This window comes from Priapulus caudatus, unplaced genomic scaffold (genome assembly GCF_000485595.1).
Source record: "Priapulus caudatus unplaced genomic scaffold, Priapulus_caudatus-5.0.1 Scaffold30, whole genome shotgun sequence".
NCBI classification, from domain to species: domain Eukaryota; kingdom Metazoa; phylum Priapulida; class Priapulimorpha; order Priapulimorphida; family Priapulidae; genus Priapulus; species Priapulus caudatus.
Window position 1 is genome coordinate 401,234 of NW_014577091.1, and position 20,265 is coordinate 421,498.

The following is a 20,265-nucleotide window of genomic DNA, read 5'->3' on the forward strand; positions in this document are numbered from 1 at the left end:
TAAGGACGCAACCCCGGTGTGACGGGGGTATAAATAGCGGCGGACACATTTCACGAACGTCCGTTCGCTAAAGTCGCTCGCTATTTACCGCATTTTAGCGGACAACTTTAGCGGGAGCTCGATCTGCTTTGAGCTTCGTCGATTCCCTCCCCCCACACACGCGCGTTCCCTGTCCCTGTGGTCGATTCGCAACAACTTATGGAGTCAGCTCTAGCTGCCTCTCATCGCTCAGCTCTAGTTTTGATGCTTATTACTGCTGGGAGGCGAGGTCAAGCTCTGAGCACTTCTCGTGGGGGAATAATATGAGATTAACCCATTTCCGGCGCTTGCCGCGGTTTGCGTTGATAGTAAATTTAGTCAATGCCAAATTCGTCATACAGGCTAGTCTAATAAATAAATGTGTAAGTAGAGTCTTTGTCACAATAGTTACATAGCTAGGAAAAGTGTTGGTACTAATACTAAGCACTACAAAAGGAAATAATTATGGTGTTAACGGCGAGTTTCTACTTTTAATCTTTAGAACAATTAAAACAAAATTCGTAGAAATTAGTAAAAATTTGGTAGAAAGTAAAAGAATATGTTATTATCTGATCGCATAACTCAGTAAGATGTCATTTATGTGAGCGAATAGACCATAGCAGCTTCATGATCGGCTGAAATATTTATCCATTTAACACCAGAAGTGACCTACAGCTAGTAGCGTCCCTATTACTTCTAGAAATTTTACTAAAACTACGACTAAAATTTGTAAACGAGCAACACCAACTTGCTCCATATATCTTGGTGCACACTCTTCACAGGTTGTCAGTAAACTAGTAATCTCTGTACTTGCCTGGAAAGCAATACTATTATCACATTGCCAGGATAGCTATCAAGAGTCCATAATAGACTTTTTTTTATAGATGCGACATAACGTGTCTGAGTCGGGTGGGACTTTATAAAGCAACTAAAACAGCAACAACAGATAACATCATAGCCTATGGTAAATTGATCTTTTTATCATGTTAATTGCTTTCTGAAAACAAACATTCTTGGTGACGGGTCTCCGTCACCGTCCGTACCTGCACATTATCTGCCGCGACTGTAAGTCTCTTTTTAAATAGTCATGTGAGGATCCATAGTCCAAAGTAACAAACTAAGATGCTAATCTTAGTTTGTTACTTTGGACTATGGATCCTCTAATGACTATTTAAAAAGAGACTCTGTACATAAATAAGGCAACGTTTGAGCAAACATCAATCAGCATAAAAATTCATGTTAACTAATATAAAATGACACGTCATTCCCGAATCTCATTCTATCGAACTTTGCCTTAGTAATAATCGCAATATCAAGGGTTCAAATTTTATTACGGCACCGACGGCAGGTGTTATTATGGTCGGCATTTACTTATTATACGTGATGCCTCGAAAATTGGCTTATATCCAAGGTAATAAAACGCCATGGCTGCGGCTATACGTGGCTTGCTTCCGTGCCCTTCCCATAAATTCCATGTTGTATCACCCTCCTCTAAATTCGACCCAGACTCTTTGCAAAGTTACACTATATATATATATATATATATATATGCCACTGCAAGAGTCAAGTCAGTTTACTTATGTAGTGTCCAAGACAGTTCTTTATCACACAGTCCAATTACCAGTTTGTCCCGAGTAATGCTTTCTTTGCAGTGGCGTAGCCAGGATTTTTTAACAGGGGAGGGGGGCCAAAAACAGCGAACTGCGCAAAATAGTAGATATACTTAATATTTTAATGGTTCCTCCGCCTCCCTCTCCACACACTACGCTCCCCACCTCTCAGCTCTGCAATCTTTGACAGCCTTCATTCTGACTACGAAAATTATCTTTTTAGTAGAACATTTTTTTTTTTTCTTTTTTTTTTTTAACTTTCGGATCAACAGGGGTGGCCATGGCCCCCTTTGCCCCCCCCTAACTACTTTACTGTTTCTTTGTAAGCTACGAACTCACGGACCGTTCTTCAATGTTCTCCCCTGACTATTGGTAGCGCTGCTGCAACTTGAACTGTGTACGTTCAAGGTATTTTAGTACGTTTCGTTTAAACGTGATATAGGGTTCTAATTCAGTCGAAACTGCATCACAAGGCCAGGGTTTGTCTTTATCCTCCACGAAAAAAACACGAATGCATCGTATATGTGTTCAGCTGTTGGGTCCATTGCATGTATTAGCATACTCACTTGTATACATCGCCTCCCTCCTTCTTTAGTTTTGTCAACAATCTGTATATTTCAAATTTCATTTTCCATTCCAGCCATCTAGTAGGCTTATCAAATTGGAATGGCGATGGAGGATTGAATGTTTGCTATCAGTTATTTATCTTTACCTCTGCCACCATGTAAGGAAATAAAGTCCCATTTATTGAGAAGCCTGATTGCCAACCGTGCTATTATGCTAACTCATTGTTTAGTCTGCACAGCCATCTGCATGGTCAATCTCGTCTCCTCTATTCTCGCGGTATCTCACGTGATATGGCAATGTCATTACAATGGGTAATTTATTAAGATGATAACTAGCTTCTACTAGCTATAGTTATCACTCCGTGGCCACGCAGAACAGATGAACGACGCTACCAGTCTAACATCGCTACAGCTGCCAAGAGTCTTAGAGTGAAGTTAATGCCAAGCTGACATACCTTCCTTCTCTTGATAAAGAATGCAATCTGGATTCTAGACAGTCTGCAGCGGATATACGCGCGAAGCGCGGTCGCGCCACCTGTTGGCGCCATTTCAGATAACTCGCTGTCTACATTAAGAACCATTTCAATGGTTATGTCAAATGGGGCTGTAATCGGGCAATTCAGGAGTTGTGGCGCTTGCACAAACTTTTGGATTATGGACGTAGGGCGAGAATAACTCCAATGGTCGTAATTGGAACTTTTTTTGGTTGGCGCGTTCGTTTTTTTGGTATAAAAAGGGATTTCGAAATGTCTTTAATTACACGCCGTGAATTTATTCTGGTACTATCGCTACCCGTAGATGGCGCGACGAGTCTCTCTTCGAGGGATGTTGGAGAGAATTTGCCACAGAAAGAACGGCAATTAGGCTTAGACTGCCGCCGTGGAGAGTTTGTAACGCTCGAGTTACTATAACTTTAGTGTAGCGAGAGATACTTGGCGTAATGAACGTCCGTACCAGTCAATTGGACACGGCAGGCTGAATCGTGACGTCGCGTTTTTATTATCGTAGCCATCTTCCTTCTCCTTATGAACCTGTTGACCCGCGCTCGCAATCTCCTCTCAGACTCTAGCCCGTTTTGCCGTTTTTGCATATTACCAGCCACTGCAGGAAGATCTAGCCGCACGTACAGCACACACTGATCATCAGTTCGTTTAGACTGAGGGACTAGCGGCACTAGAGACCGTGTACAAGATGGCGTTGCGCAAAAGATGCGTTGTTACCCGACCGCACTACTACTACTACTACTAGTACTAGTAGTAGTAGTACTACTAAGTTACCAGCACTACTCAGTACTAGTACTAGTAACTACCAGGACCGCAGGAGCTAATAGTAATAGTAATAATGACTAACTCTGTTACTATTATTAACTAACTTAACAAATAATGACGAACCTAGCTCTAGTACTATAGCCGCTTACATTAACTGCCGCTGGCGGTTATCTGGCGGTCGAAGCGGTCGTCTGCCAGCGGCAGTTAATGTAAGCGGCTATAGTACTAGAGCTATGACGAACCCTAACCATAACCCTAACCTATTATATTGATATAATATTATATTTAGATTGATGTAAATGACATTGGTTTTATTGGCCATGCATACATTGGGGCCCATATAATTATTGGAGCCATGTTCTCTATCTTGAACCACTAGTACTACTAGACTACTATACGACTAGCAAGAAACGCTCTTTGCTAGGGTTAGAATACCCCTAGGCTATACTAGACACAGGCACTTGAAGCGTTCAATAAAATATAATGCTAACTAAATACGAAATCTATTTACTACGAAATTGTTCATGTTTCTAGTATAGGCCTACTCTCTTTCAAGAAGGTTGCGAGAGTGCAAAGGCTATATATAGACTAGGACTCGCTCCACCTCGATTAGCATTGAGTGAACTAAGCTAAAGCGAGAGGTCTGCGAGAGAGTGCCAAGTCTATGGGCTATAGGCGGCGGGCAGGCGGCGCACTGCTTTCCAACTCCCGTACGAGCCTCGCCATTGGAACGTTGCAAAAACGTTGCAGCGGTTGGGTGCGCGAAGAGCGCGGTAGGTGTTTCTGTGATTGTGACAGCCGTTTGCATTACTGGGCAAGAGTTCGCGAATGTCAGAATTTCGACAGTCTTTCTCTGATTTCGCGTCACACAGCTCGTGTTACGAACAGATTACTCGGTTACAGTTTTTATAGCAAGTCAACACTGTTGACGTTCCCAAATGTCTACCCTCTGTGTCCCCCACTAAAATTGCGGACTGTTCGCTGGCAGCTATGGTCCGTGCGCCCGCCAATTCATTTTGGCGCACGGATCCATAGCTGCAGCGCTGCATACTGTCGTAGGACGTTCCCGCGGTCGCGTGCGCCTTGCGCGCGGACTGCGCGAAAGATCTGCGCTTCAGCGCAATTGGGATCAACATCTCCTGTTCGGCAACGCTTCTCTAGTATCCCGTCTCATCTGGATGCCGCAGGAAAAGGTTCTTCACTATATGACCTTTACTGCTGTTCCAAACGATTATACTCTCTCTACAATCGCGTGCCTATAGATTATATTCTTCTTATTTATACAAGATGATTTGTGGATTACGTATCCGGGGGTCCTTTCTTCTCTGACGGTTTTTCCCAGTTGGATTCAACAACTGTTCAGGCGTGCTCAATATATCCAGGGAACCACATATGCCTGCCTCTCCAAAGATTTGCACGTGCGGTTCTGCCAGCAGCACCGCAGTTTATTGTATTGGCACTGTACTCATATTATTTTTTATACTGTTGTTTGCGCCTTGGGTTTCACGCGCCCTGCACGCGCGCGCGTGCACACACAGCCACACAGCAGCGGAAAAAATTTTTTTTTTCGGGGGGCTTACTTTTCAAGCTCAGCGTGCATGAAAATAGCACTCTAAAAATTGGTTTGCATACGAACTCTATACAAATTTACGGGGCTCTTTTTGGCATTTCGGGGGCTAAATCGCCCTGAGCCCCCGTGTATTTTTTTCACTGGCCACACAGACGGACATACACACACAAACACACAACACACACGTCTGATGGAGGTTTGCCGGGCCACAGCACGCACATTCGTTTTTTATCTGGGCAGGCGTTTCGTAACGGCAAAAGGTCCTGCGACTAAAAAGAGTGCTGCTGCTCAACTCTTGCCAAGAGAAAATATACAGCCAGAAAACGTGTTTGCATGACGTAATACGTGGCAATTATTGATTCCTTTATTAATTAACATACCGTTAGTTTAATTTCTTCACACGGATCGATGTTTTTCGCATGAGCTCAGACTTGTAATGGAAGTGTCAATGACACTATAGCTCACATTGGGTGTGATAGAAGAGGGAGATGATATTTAAAATTTGTAAGCGATTCATTTATGATGGACCAAAATGTGATCAAATGTCCCTTAATTCCCGTTTATACTAATAGAAATTTCACTGTTTTGTTTCAAGGTTAGTTTTGATGCGAAAATAAATGTTTTAGATTAGATCTGAAAGTCTGAAATCTGGGCGAGAGATGGTTTTGGATTATCGCGCAAATAAAAGCAATAAACTATTCCAGTCAAATTACTGTAACGAAGAATATTTACTGTAAAACACAATATTACACGTAGGTATGATTAGGTAGGTAAATAGGTAGGTAGTAGGTACGTAAATTTAACAAAATCGAATGAATCTAGATGGCCATTTTCATTTTTGCCAAAAAGTGAGCGTGGCTCGAAGTAGGTCGACTGGCATGCTCCAAAATAGACGTTCAAATCCTCCCATAGGAGTAACAACTGTATGCAAATTGGAAACATGTGGTAAACGGTTCTCACGTTATCGTTGACCGTAGCCAAATGTTGACGGACAGACAGACAGACGGACGGACGGACGGACGGACGACACCCCATGGCAATAGCTCATCAAGGCCGTAGCTACCATTAGGCAATAGAAGGCAAATGCCTCTACAAAATTTCTCCAAAAAATTAAGCGGGCCCCATACCCCACGCCCTATTGTCTCGCTTCGCTCCTTGCCTCCTACAAAATTTACCTCGGCTACTGCCCTGTGTCAAGGTGAGCTAAAAATGAACGTTTCTTGCTGGCAAGAGTTTACCACGTACATGCACGTGTTCCACAGACTCGTACGAGAGGCCCTCCTCACACGGGGAGGTAAATAAATATCAGGAGAATATCCACCTCTGGACACGCACAGCCTGGCATCGACATTCCCATACCAGGGCCGTAGTGCCGCTGGCACTGTTTTGACAAAAAAAATTGCTGCAGGAACCAAGGGAGCAACATATACCAAGGAAATGAAACCGGGGGGGGGGGGCACTCACCACACATTATGGTAGGTATGTGCCACTGCAAAGTCAATGAAAGTGTCAACGACACTGTAGCTCACCACAAAAAAGGACACAATGAGTGAGTAAGAAGAAGTCAGTTTTAATTGAGCAACCATCGACGTACATTATTAGAAACGATTGCCATTGTATATCGCAATAATAATTCTATAAACCAAAATGAATCCCAATTTGTGACCGTAGATGGCCGCTATACCCGCTTTGTAGCGATGGCGTTTGAAATAAATAGGTTATGCTGCGCTTCCGACATGTTTTTGTAAAACTTTACTCTAATATAGACGTTTTATCGCAGGGTGGAGAGGAAATACCAATATTGCATTAAAGTATTGTTCAATGTTGTAAAACGAACAGACGAGTGTGACACCACAGACTGTTTGTGTCTATATAATATGCTATATAATTACCAAACCCTACCTAATTTGCATAATTTTTTTTAATACAAAACCGCTAGGCCTTATTCATTCACATACAAAAATGGGAGCAAAATCCGTTGAACATGAACTGACTAATAGCAATTCCCATTTTTGCCAAAAAATTTGCCGTGGCTCGAAAGTACGTCGAACTGGCGTGCCCCTCCAAAATAGGACGTTCAATATGGAGCATTAGCATAAAACTATACCCAATTTCAAACATGTGGGTCAAACGGTTCCTGAGTTATCGTTGACCGTTAGCAAATGTTGAACGGACGGACGTACGACGGACGACGACCCATGGCAATAGCTCAGCTTGACGATGTCAAGGGGAGCTAAAAATGAGTACTTTTTTCAGGTTAACCTTCGATGTCACTTTTTCGCCCAGTTTTTGTCATTCGATTTGCCTTTTTTCATTCCCTCATTTACATTCTCGAAGGTACGCCCGGTTTTCTTTGTCTTTAACGTCAGACTCTGATGGGCGGTAAAGTCAAGTATGCGCAGTATACGTGGCTTTTCACTATGATTGAACTATGCACCAGACAGGAGTTGAAGAGGAGGAAGAAAATAATTCTTAAGCCTATTTCAGTGTCATTCACCCTCGAGACCTTATCACAAAATTCATTCACCCACGGAAAAAATTTCCTTATGTTTTGGTCTAGTTTCATTTGCCTAAAAATGAATTTCATTCACCCTTGGGTGAACCATACACTAGTTTAAGAGTACTGTGGTACACTACCAACGCAGTCGCTGCTGTGTAAATACACTGTGTATATTTTTGACCAGTACCAACGACCCGTAGGACCAGCGACCCGTAGGACCAACGACCAACGACCCGTCAGGACCAATGACCGTAGCGACTAAAGAACTGTAAATGTAATCCGCCTGCTAGACACTCCAGATTAATATCCAGATGAGACGGCGATTACCAGAGAAGTGTTGCCGAAAGGAAGTGGTTGATCCTAACCGCTGAGCGCCCACATGTTGCGCGCAGTTCCGCGGGTAAGGCGCACGCGACCGCGCGGGAACGTCCTATGGAAGTATACAGCACTGGCAGCTATGGATCCGTGCACCGAATGCATAGGCCGGCGAACGGGATCCATAGCTGCCAGCAAAACAGTCCGCAATTTTAGCAGGGGACACAGAGGGCAACATTTGGGACGTGCGGAGGAACTCGCGACTTACATGGGGGGTCGTACAGATGGGGAGGGTGAGAGCGAAGCGTTTGATTTCGCCGTGGTTCCATTTCCGTGTGGTCTTAGGCGTTTTCACTATAAGTTCCAAACATAAGAAAAATCGCGAACCATTATTTAATGGAAAATTTTTTAAAATAGTGATACGAAATTGTGCGCCACGTTACCTCTTTCAAATCATTGCGCTGTTTAAGAATCGCCATTCGCTGCATTTCCCGGAGCTCCGCCCTTTTTAAATAGTGCTAGCATTTGTGGCAGTGGTATCCTGAGTGTACGAACGAGTTAGTATTTTGATTTTCGATTTTTCGATGACAGCAGACAAACGTGCAGCATTTGAATACAGGCTACTTCATTAGCATTATATATAGTATCTAAATGATTTCCTGACAGCTTCTTTTTCTATATATAAACAATTAATATATTATCTGGCATCGTTATAATCTATGTGACCTTGCCTTATATCATATGCACCCCTAGTCCGCCAAATGCCCAGACGTTATAACTCCGCTTTGCTAATCTGAGGGTGCGGGTTTATCATCACCCCCATTACTGGGGTCTGCGTCGGCTCAGACTAATGCCCCACTGCCATTGTCATTGTCAGTATGAGGAACTAGCTAGAGTAAATAATTTGCTTGCTATATAAGCAGGGGTTGTCTAGTAATAGTATAGGGGTATTCTAACCCTAGCAAAGACCGTTGGTTGGAGCTAGTAATAGTACTAGCTCTAGTACTATACTATATAGTATTAGTACTAGTAATAGTAGTCTAGTAGTACTAGTACTAGTAGTAGTAACTAGTACTAGTAACTAGTACTAGTAGTAGTAGTAGTACTGGAGGGGGGGTAGTAGGTAAGTATAGGTACTAGTAGTAGGTACTAGGTATAGTAAGTAGACTAGTTCTATGAATATGAAGGAATGCAATAATAACACTGGTCATTTCACCTCTAAAGGACAAACGGCAACTGAATGAAGTTATTTATGGGTAAAACTCACGACGTGATGGTGGTGATGGTGCGTATATATATAGCGTAGTGGCGCGATCTATTGAACGGCATATGTGCTAGACTGACGTTCGTACAGGCCGTATACCAGTCATGTATAATCACGGGAAATTTGGCCAGCAACAGAGCTCAGCTCGGCTCGCTGGTAGGCGCGTGTGACGAGACACGTCTCGGTGATTGGCAGTCGCCGTGGGCGTGTCTCGACAGAAAACGTTTAAATTAGGTTTTTTACAGGAAACAAAGCGCGCCGAGTAGCCAAAAATTTTGTACGAGCATCTCTAGCAAATGTGTAGCTACCTGGGTAGTGAAAGCCGTCCTGCAATGGCCACAACTGCTGAACGCACCGACTATACGGCTTTCATGTATACCCAAAGGGACCCGGGTAAGGTGTTGGAAAAAGTGCAGCGAAGTTGTGTTAGTCTGCCGCTACGCGACGTTTTTCGCGCTTCGCGCAGATATCCGGGCTGCCAATCGTCAAGAGCGTATTAAGAAGGTAATACGCTTCTTCCTTCTTAATACGCTCTTGATAATATACATACTCTACACTGACGCACACGTTTACGCGCGCACATACGTGCACCAGTGACTACTACAGAAACTGAGTATAGTATTAGTGAGCTTGTTTTCAAGCAGTTTTTATACTGCATATTTGGCAAAAACTTGGAGAACAATCGATGTTCAAAAGTTGGCACAATACACAAAGACAAATATATCTTTTTTCATTCACAATAGGCTCACAATAGCTTAAAATATGAATAAACGTAATTCTCCGAAGTTTACTCTAAACGCAGACGAACGTATCTATACTTACAGCAGGTATGTTTACTGGAGCCGTTCAAGTGAAATAAAAAACGATACTCGCGCTTGCACACAATACAACAATTCGAAATAGTGTGTGGGGGTACTAGTACTACACGACCTTGAAATATATCTCCGTGCAACAAATCTGTCATGGTGCCAGAACAAAACGTGAGTAGTGGCAATGAATCATTGCGCAATTCACAATATCACACTGCACGCATACTACACTGCGACATCTGTCATACGTACAGGAGTGAATAATAAATAATAGATCTAATCTATTATTATTCACTCCTGATCGATACGTACGCAGCCTACATCTACGACGCATGGGCGACCACGTGCATATATATCAATATATGTATGTGCTTATAACGCAATATATATGCCGCATTCGAACGACATTGATCCAAGAATACAGCTATAATATACGAACAACATTGATCCAAGAATACAGTTAGACGCTACGCGGCTACAGAATGGAAGGATTCCACCGGCATTACACGCGGACCGGTAATAACAAAAGCGTATGGCAGGCGAGAAAGGACATAAATGATATGCGTGTACGTGCGTGTATCAGCGTGTACGTGCGTGTAACCGCGTGTACGTGCGTGTATCTCCGTGTACCCGCGTGTACGTGCGTATATTTGCGTGTACGTGCGTGTACCCGCGTGTATGTGCGCGTATCTGCGTGTACGTGCGTGTACCCGCGTGTACGTGCGTGTACCACCTCTGTGCGTGCCTGCCTGAGCAGACATTGTTTACAAAATTGCCTAGCTTAGCCTCGTTTTCGTGCGATGACCCCAGGTCATGAATAATAATTAAGAATGGTCCAGAACAGTTGTAAGTATGGAACAGTTGTAAGAATGGAACAGTTGTAAGAATGGAACAGTTGCCACAGGCAGCGAGCAGATAGACTGGTCCGCGCTCGACAGTTCCACTCGCATTACACTGACGTCGCGTGGAACTGTCGAGCGCGGACCCGTCTAATACAAAGATAACGGCTGCCTCGGAACGTCTAGGGTTTTCATCTATATTTCTTTTCAATAACATCGTACTTCAATTCACAGGTGCCTTTCTGTTAATAGAAACATTTATAAATATGATTGTGCTAATTTGGGATATTGTGCAATGTTTGAGTAAATGCAGAAAGTAAAAACGCACGACCGTTGACATTTTTCGCGTAGGCCTACTTCTCAATGGCGCGCCGAGGCAATGTTATGCCCCTTGCACTTTGTCTTTGACTTCAATATGGCGGCGGGACTTTCCGATCTGGCTTATTTCAAAACGTAAGCAAGTTAGTAGCGATGATGGCCGGGCACCAGCGCGGCGAATTATGTACGAAAGATAGCTGGCGCCGCCCTGGCGAATCTTTGTATCATAGGCTGTGATTGGTTGATTTATGTACGGAAGTATTTGTCCCTTCTCGCCTTGGTTGATTTAATGACGGTACATAAATGATTTAATGACGGTACATAAATCGATTTAATGACGGTACATAAATCGATTTAATGACGGTACATAATTCCATGTTTGTGATTGGCTGAGCACAAATAAGTTGCATCTGATTGGTTGATTTAATGACGGTACATAAATCGATTTAATAACGGTACATAAATCGATTTAATGACGGTACATAAATATCATTTATGTCCCTTCTCGCCTGCCATAAACGCGGTATGTCCTTACTATTAACCCCTGACGCGGACGAATGTAATCAGGAGCTGATAATACCTCTTGGAGTAATCATGGTGATGCTACTTACACTACAGACAGTGACTACAGCATCACTCTGTAGGGGTGGCCAAACCCATGTGTACATGGTGTGTTCTAGGAAGGTGACCGCCTTTGACCATGTATTCAGGGTAACATTCCAGTTGGCCTACTCCCATTTCGCCTGTCCCATTTCGCCTACTCTCAGAATCGACAATATTCCCCTTTCGCACTGTATTTTCTATTTTTGTCAAGTTGTGTTCTCATTATTTGTACCCGTTTTCTTCTGGTTCCTGTAGTCTATGTAGATTTTGAGCATAGCCGAATTGGGAGTACTCAGTAGGCGAAATGTGTGTAGGCCATCTGGGAATTTTGCTGTAGGCAAAATGGTAATTTTGCCGTAGGCGATATGGGAGGAGGCCAACCGGGATTAAACCGCGTATTCAGGGCTGGTGCTACCATTAGGCCAAATAGGCGGCCGCCTAGGATGCCTACCTCAGAGGGGCGCAGTACTGACCTTTGAGGGGCACAGTATTATTCAATAGATCCATCTGTGTAACTGCAAGATATTCTAAAAATGTCCAGGCCTGCATCAGTTATGACTTGTGCAGATCTAGGCTAGTCTACATGTATATAATATTACTCACCACTGTATTCTGGGTGTTCAATTTATAATTATAGTTCGAATTAAAAAAATACAAGTTAAATTTCAATACAAAACTTGTCTACGTAATTTCATCATGCTGACTTCACTTTTCAAGTTGGCAATTTGGGGGGAAGGTGCAAGTAGCTGGCCTTGCCTAGGGCGCAAAATAGCCTGGCACCAGCCCTGCATATATTGTATCTACTTTTTTTTCTGGGGGGCAACACCCCAGCTAACTACGTATGCCCCCGGCCCTACTCTGGCTAAATAACAGTATAGTCGAGACGACAAGCAGACTTTGCGAAAAGCACGCGATGCTTCCTGTACTGTTCCCTTTCACGTACATGAAATTTGATGGTATGGGGGGTAATTGTCCTAGGAGGGTAATTGTCTGGGTGGTAGTTGTCATAGGGAAGTAATTGTCCTAGGGGGGTAGGCAATTGTACGGGTGGTAGTTGTCTCAGGGGGGTAATTGTCCTAGGGCCTAGGGGCATAATTGTCCTGGTGGTAGTTGTCCTAGGGAGGTAATTGTCCTAGGGGGGTAATTGTCCGGGTGGTAGTTGTCCTGGTGGTAGTTGTCCTAGGGGGTAGTTGTCCGGGTGGTAGTTGTCCGGGGGTAGTTGTCCGGGGGTAGTTGTCCGGGAGGTAGTTGTCCAGGGGGTAGTTGTCCGGATACGGATAAAATGGGCAGTGGCTGTTTCATGGAGGCTACATGACACCTACTATAATAGATGTGAATAAAAGGGAGTAAAACAGTATTGCTCCTCGGATGAAATACGAACTTTGATAACCCATGGTTAGCATTCAGAATCCGATTCGTCCAATAGAACTTCTTTGGACAAGGAAAGAGCGTCTACAGATCACAAATAGGCATATATGTGTTTTTCATTCGAGTGAATTTTGTCATTGTAATTATATGGCCATAAGTGCTTGCTCGTACGCTTCTGCGTACATTTACTGCTATATAGGCCTATACTTGCCACACACGCACGCTTTTAGCACGCACGCACACACACACAAACATATGCACGCACGTGAGCACATGCGCATGCACGCACCCACGCACGCACGCACACACACGCACACACACACACGCACGCACGCACACACACACACACACACACACACACACACACACACAACTGGTGGCTAGTGGCATCCATGACAATACTCCACATCGACAGCACTTGCGGATACTGACACGTGTGACAAGCGGTTAGAAAATTACACTGACTGAGCAGAGAAACTAAATTATATCAATGAGAAATATAACTAATACTAGCTGATTGTATAAAATTGTGTCTGAGCAATGCAATTGTTTCGTCTGCCTCGCGCGTGCATGACGTGAGCTGAGTAAGTGCTTGCCTATTCTATTCACAGCTAGGATCTATAAGCTTGCAATGAAAACGTGATTATATCCATCGCCCATTACTAGTGATATGAATATACGTATGCTATCGAGAGAAAAAAAACGGGTTATTTAGTTACTCCTGATACGATGAACTAGTAAACATATATGCTCGTACTATAACGACTAGTAAACATACATCGGATCAACAGTGCTAGAAGTTAAATGAGCTAAAGAGTATTGAATTAGAATTGAAATTCAAAGTAACGTATATGGTTTCTAGGTTATCTACTTAATTATGCCGGGCGGCCAAAAAGTTGTTGAGAAGGCTGACCAATATGTTTCAACTTCACTATCTATTGCAACCACGTACACACCGTTCGCTATTTTCTCCGCTATCTCCCGAGTTGTCCACTAAATAGCGGAGGACACGTTTCACGAACGTCCGTTCGCTATTCCCTCCGCTATCTTCTCCGCTATCTCCCGAGTTGTCCACTACTAATACCCCCGTCACACCGGACGGCGACCATCCGCGACCGTACGGCGACCAGAAAATGTACAAGGTCGCCGGCAAACGCGAACACAACGCGAGAAAAAGTCCCAACAAATTACAAACTTGAAAAAAAACCGCGCTCTTACCGCGACGCCGCGACCATTTTCAGTTTTTACTGACTCTGTCCCAAGTGCCTGTGTACCAGAGGCCGAGGCCGTGGCCGTGGCCGAGACAGATCGGCATGAAACAAATCGGCAGATCGGATGAGACAGATCCATGAATTCGCCGTTGAAAATGTTACCATTTTCGCAGCGTCTCTGCCACGCGTGTACTGCGCGTGTACTACGTTTATGAGATGTTACGACGCTTGTCTCATGACCTTCGCGACCCCACCGCGTTCTCACTGGATCTGACCTGGAACGGGCCGAACCTTGGCCGTTGGTTATTGAACATGCTCAAAAAACACATGCTCCGCTGACTCGGACGATCGATTCTGGCGACCATGCGCGACCACACACGATGTCTGGCGTTTCACCACGCTCCTCTCCCACGCTCTACTCGCCGACCTTGGCCGCGCTCTGGGCCCATTTGCCGTCGCCGCGTAGCAGCCGCAGTACACGGACGCCCGGTCCGTGACGGGGCGGGGCGGTGGGGTTAAGGGAGTGGCGGCGGACAATGTGCACCGAACGCTGCCGAGGTTCGCTAACGTTCGCTCGCCGTATTGCTACCGAGTTTTAGGCGCGACGAACCTTCGGCCGGGGCGGGGCGGGGGGCGGGGGGGGGGGGAGGGGGCAGCGATGCGGTGGCTGGGGGCCGTGGGCGGGCGGGAGTCGGCGCGGGGCGGCCGGGCACGGGAGCAGCGGGGGGGTGGGCGGGGGGCCCTGTGGGGTCGGTCGGCAAGCAACTTGAGAGGTGGAGTCAGCTGAGGCTGGCGCTCAGTGGCGCTGGAGCGCTAGGTGGAGGCGGGGGTGAGGGCGGGGAGCGAGGGGGTCAAGGCTCTGAGCAGTTCTCGTGGGTAAGATGCAGGATTAAACGGCATTTCCGCGGCGCTTGCCGCGGTTTGCGTTGATGTGAGAGTTGTGAGGGCAATGCAAGTGCGCGGTACAGGTAGGGGTAAGGGGAAATAGAATTGTGTACGGTAGAGTCTGTGGTCACAAGATGTACATGAGTAGGAAAAGGGTGGTGGGACGAGATACTAAGCCTACAAGATGAATAATGGTCATGGGTGGACGGGCGAGGGGCGTAGGGCTTTGAGAACGAGGTAAAAAAGAGGAGCGGTGGAAGGTAGAGAAATTTGTAGAGCTAAAAGATATGTTAGTATCTGATCGCATACTCGCTCGCTGATTTGTGAGCGAACTAGACATAGCAGCTTCATTGTCGGGCGGAATATTTATCCATTGTAAACAGAGGACTACAGCTAGGTGTTAGCGTCTATTACTTCTAGAAATGGTACTAAACTACGACTAAAATTTGTAAACGGAGCAACACCAACTTGCTCCATACTATCTTGCTGTGCACACTCTTCACAGGTTGTCAGTAAAACTAGTCAATCTCTGTACGTGCTGGCAAGAATTACTAGCTATCACATTGCCAGGTAGTATCAGAGTCCATATAGACTGTTTGTTATAGGGCGAATACGTGTGCTGAGTCGGGTGGGGACTGTATCAAAGCGAAACTAAAAAAACAGCACAACAGATAAATCATAGCCTATGGTAAATTGCATCTGTTATCATGTTGATGCTTGCTGAACAAACATTCTGGTGACGGTCTCGTCACGTTCCGTACTGCGACATGATCGGGCGCGACTGTAAGTCTCTTTTGTAATAGTATGTGAGGATCCATAGTCCCAAGTAACAAAGAGATGGAATCTTAGTTTTACGTTGGACTTGGGATCCTTAATGACTATTTAAAGAGACCTGTTACATAAATAAGGCAACGTTGAGCAAACATCAATCAGCATAAAAATTCATGTTAACTAATATAAATTGACACGTCATTCCAGATCTCTTCTATCGAACTTGCAGTTAGGTAATAATCGCATATCAGGGTTCAAATTTTATATACGGCACCGACGGCAGGTGTTATATGGTCGGCATTTTACTTTGATACGGGGATGCTCGAATTGGCTTATTCCAAGGTAATAATATGGGATCGGTAACAATTCAAACGTTCAATTGAGCGATTGATTGTTCGAACTGGAACAGTCACATGTAATCATTCAAACGTTCATGATCGAGAATTGTTCATTGAAACAGTCAATGTTAAATCATGCAACGGTGAAGTGTCGATGGATTGTTATTGATCGATTGAGTGTTAAATTGAACAGTCGCTTATATTTAAACGTGCATTGAGCAATTAAATAAACGAATTGCAAATTGAATCGCGATGCGAATGACGAATGACAAATCAAAGCACGAATACTGATAGGGCGTATTGAATCATGGAGGGAGCAATTGCGAGATGTCAATCGCCAAATCAAACGTAGACTACGCACAGGGCACAGCAGGCATGACGAGTTGGCGCGGTAGCGCGTACGTGGCCTAGGAACGCAGATCGGCCGGGGTTCCCAGCCATAGTGCGTGTACCCGCGTGTACGTGCGTGGCGTGCGGTGTACCCGCGAGGGACGTGGTTACCCGCGGGTAGTGGCGGGATCTAGTGTGTACGTGGGTACCCGCGTGTACGTGCGTCGTACCCGGCGTGCTCGTGGTGTATCTCCGTGTACCGCGTGTACGGCGTGTATCTCCGTGTACCGCGTGTACGTGCGTGTACCTGCGTGTACGTGCGTGTTACCTGCGTGTACGTGCCGTGTACCGCGTGTACGGGCGTGTAACCCGCGTGTACGTGCGTGTACGTGCGTTACGTGCCGTTACCCACGCGGTACACGCACGTCACGCAGGTACACGCAGATACACGCCGTACACGCGGGTACACGCCACTGTACACGCAGATACATGCACGACACGCGGGTACAGCGCACGTACAGCGGCTACACGAGCACGTCACGCGGGTACACGCACCGTACACGCAGCGTACACGACTGCGGGTTACACGGAGATAACGCCCGTACACGCGGGTATCCCGCAGGGTACACGCAGGGTGACACGCAGATACAGCGCCGTACACGCGGTACATCGCACGTACACGCAGATACACGCCACGTACACGCCGCGTACACGCACGTGCAGCGCAACGACGACGCGGGTCCTACACGCACCGCAAGTACACGGCACGTACACCGACGTACACGCAGGCCGTTACACGAGACCACCATACAATACGCACGACACGCGGGTAGCAGTACGTACACGCGGTATCGTAGCGTGCATCGGAGCTACACGCACGTACGCACAGGTAACGCCACGTACACGCCCACACGCACGTCACGACCAGTACACGCACTACACGCACGTACACGCACGTACACGGACGGATACACGCAAGATACACGCGGATGGCACGCACGTACACGCGGGTACCAGCCACTACACGCGGTACACGCACCTACACGCAGGTACACGCAGATACACGCAGGACACGCGGTACACGGAGATACACGCACGTACGCGCGGTCACGCACGTAACACGCAGATACACGCAGTACACGCGGGTACACCGCACGTACACGCGGTACCCGCACGTGCACGCCGGGTACACGCAGTACACGCGGCCGGTACACGCACGTACACGGCGGAGTACACGCAGCTTAGCTGGGAAACGGCGGCGCGATTGCGTTCCTAGCAACCGTACGCGCTACGCGCGCTTCCGTCATGCCTCTGTGCGCATGTGCAGCTAGATATATCGCTTGATTTGGGGCGACTTGAGGAGCTTCGCAAATGCCGATTCCGATGAATTTCAATACGAGGCCTATTCAGTATTGAATTCGTGCCTTTGATTTGTCAATTCGTCAATTCGTCAATTCGCGATTCAATTTGGCAATTCGTTATTAATTGGCTCAATGAGAACGGCGTTGAATGATTAAACGACTGTTCAAATTGGAACAATCAATCAATCAAACTTGAACAATCGATCGATAGATTGAACGTTTTGAATGATTAAATGATTAGTTCTAATTCGAAAAACAATTAGATCAATTGAACGTTTGAATGTCATTAAATTGACTGTTCAATTGAACAAATCAATCGATCAATGAACGTTTGACTTGGGCGATTGACGAGCTTGGCAATTGCTCGAGATCCATGATTCAATACGCCTATTCAGTATGAATTACGTGCCTATTTGATTTGTCAATTCGTCAATCGTCAATTCGGCGACTTCATTTGGCAATCGTTATTTAATTGGCTCCAATTGAACGTTTGAATGGATTAACGACTGTTTCAATTGAACAATTCACATCAATTGAACAATCGATCGATACAAGTTGAACGTTTGAATGCATTAAATTGATAAGTTCCAATTGAACAATCAATAGATCAATTGAACGTTGAATAGATAATTGACTGTACAATTGAACAATCAATCGTCAATCTGAACGGTTTGAATGATAAACGACTGGTCAATTGAACAATCAATCGTATCAATTGAAGCGTTCTGAATCTTTGACACGAATTTTACAGCCTCCCATAATAAAAATCGGAGTGATAGTTATCTAATCTATCTACTATCTATCTATATTATCTTACTCCTGATAAAATGCCATGGCTGCGGCTATACGTGGCTTGCTTCCGTGCCCTTCCCATAAATTCCATGTTGTATCACCCTCCTCTAAATTCGACCCAGACTCTTTGCACCCTGGATCTCATGTTACTTTCCGAGTTCAGTTCTGGGTCACGGATACGCTGCGGACGCGATCAACAACGCGCTACAAGGACAGTCCAACCACACGAGTATTACAGTACGTACCATGAACCACGTGCGTGCCCCCAAGATTACACGACCGCGCGTGTTTGTCTAATACCATGTATCTATGCGTACATCATCTCTCACTCGCACCTTCTAACGCACAGCAGCGCATGCAAATGCAAATGCAAAGGTCAATGATTGCACGAGCTACAGACGTTTGCTCTCATCGCGACGCGTCGGGCCATGCACGTTGCATACTAATCTATCGCAATGCAATCTGCTTGCATACTAAAATCATACATACATACATACATACATACATACACACATACACGCACGCACGCACGCACGCACGCACGCATACAATAATATAACCCAACACGAAAGTAGGGGGCTTGTGTTGGGTTACATTATTGTATCTAACTAAAATCATTGCATGTAGACAGTTGAAGCAATCGAATGTGTGGTAAGTATAAGTTCTGCAGATGATTGTGCGGGAGCGCAAACCAGCAAAACACAACACATCCTTAGAGCTACGTAGCGCAAACTACAGGCATGCATACACGAATACACGGAAATTACTTGTTTATGGTACGTATATATATATATATACCTATGTATGGACATACTCGTTATTAAAGGTACGGGATGTGTTAATTAGAACATGGTTTTAAGTAAGACTACTTAAATCTACTCCTGTATACATAATTAGACATATCACCTTCTCGCCTCTCACTACGCAAAACAGTCGTAGAGCATGGTTAAATAACTAATATTATGGTTATATAATAGACTAATCAATAAACATAGCGTAATCAGAAACAAATCAGCAACATAAAGTTCAAATTACCAAGTTATAATTTGTAATACACTGTAGTTATCACCATTCTAAAAAACACAATGTGACCACTATGGTGACTACAAACCTCTCCTGATGAATTCCAAGAGAGAGCTGTGCAGTATGAAGCAGGCGATCGGGTACGCGAGCTTCCTGCGCGCGTGTACGCACACCGATAATCACAAAACACAACCTAACTACAATATCTGCCTTTCACGCATACGTTACCTACTCTTGCACTCTTATTTTCCGCGAGGCACGGCCTTGACACACCTCCATCATTGGCCAATGAGAGCCAGGAACCATTAAACCCACCCCCGTAAATGGTGGCGCCACCCAACGGACAGGAGATACGAAGGCAACAATATACATGTGCAATAAGTTTGTATATATAAATATATATAATATAGGCACATAACAGTAGCCTTCTGGCAAGTGTTCACCATTGCACTATCTCGTTTCTGGAAAATGCCCTTTTCTCATATTTTGCGGTAATATTCGGCACT

The 20,265-nt window shown here is 45.2% G+C and overlaps 1 protein-coding gene across 1 annotated transcript in view; it reads right to left on the minus strand.

The window, feature by feature from the left end:
• Window positions 1-19,970, minus strand: part of LOC106816148 (pyruvate carboxylase, mitochondrial-like) — a 49,361-nt gene extending 29,391 nt beyond the window's left edge. Inside the window, exon 1 of the mRNA XM_014820705.1 lies at window positions 19,848-19,970. The gene's annotated coding sequence lies outside the window, so the exon portion shown is untranslated. The remainder of the gene's footprint in view (window positions 1-19,847) is intronic.
• Window positions 19,971-20,265: the final 295 nt, after the last annotated feature.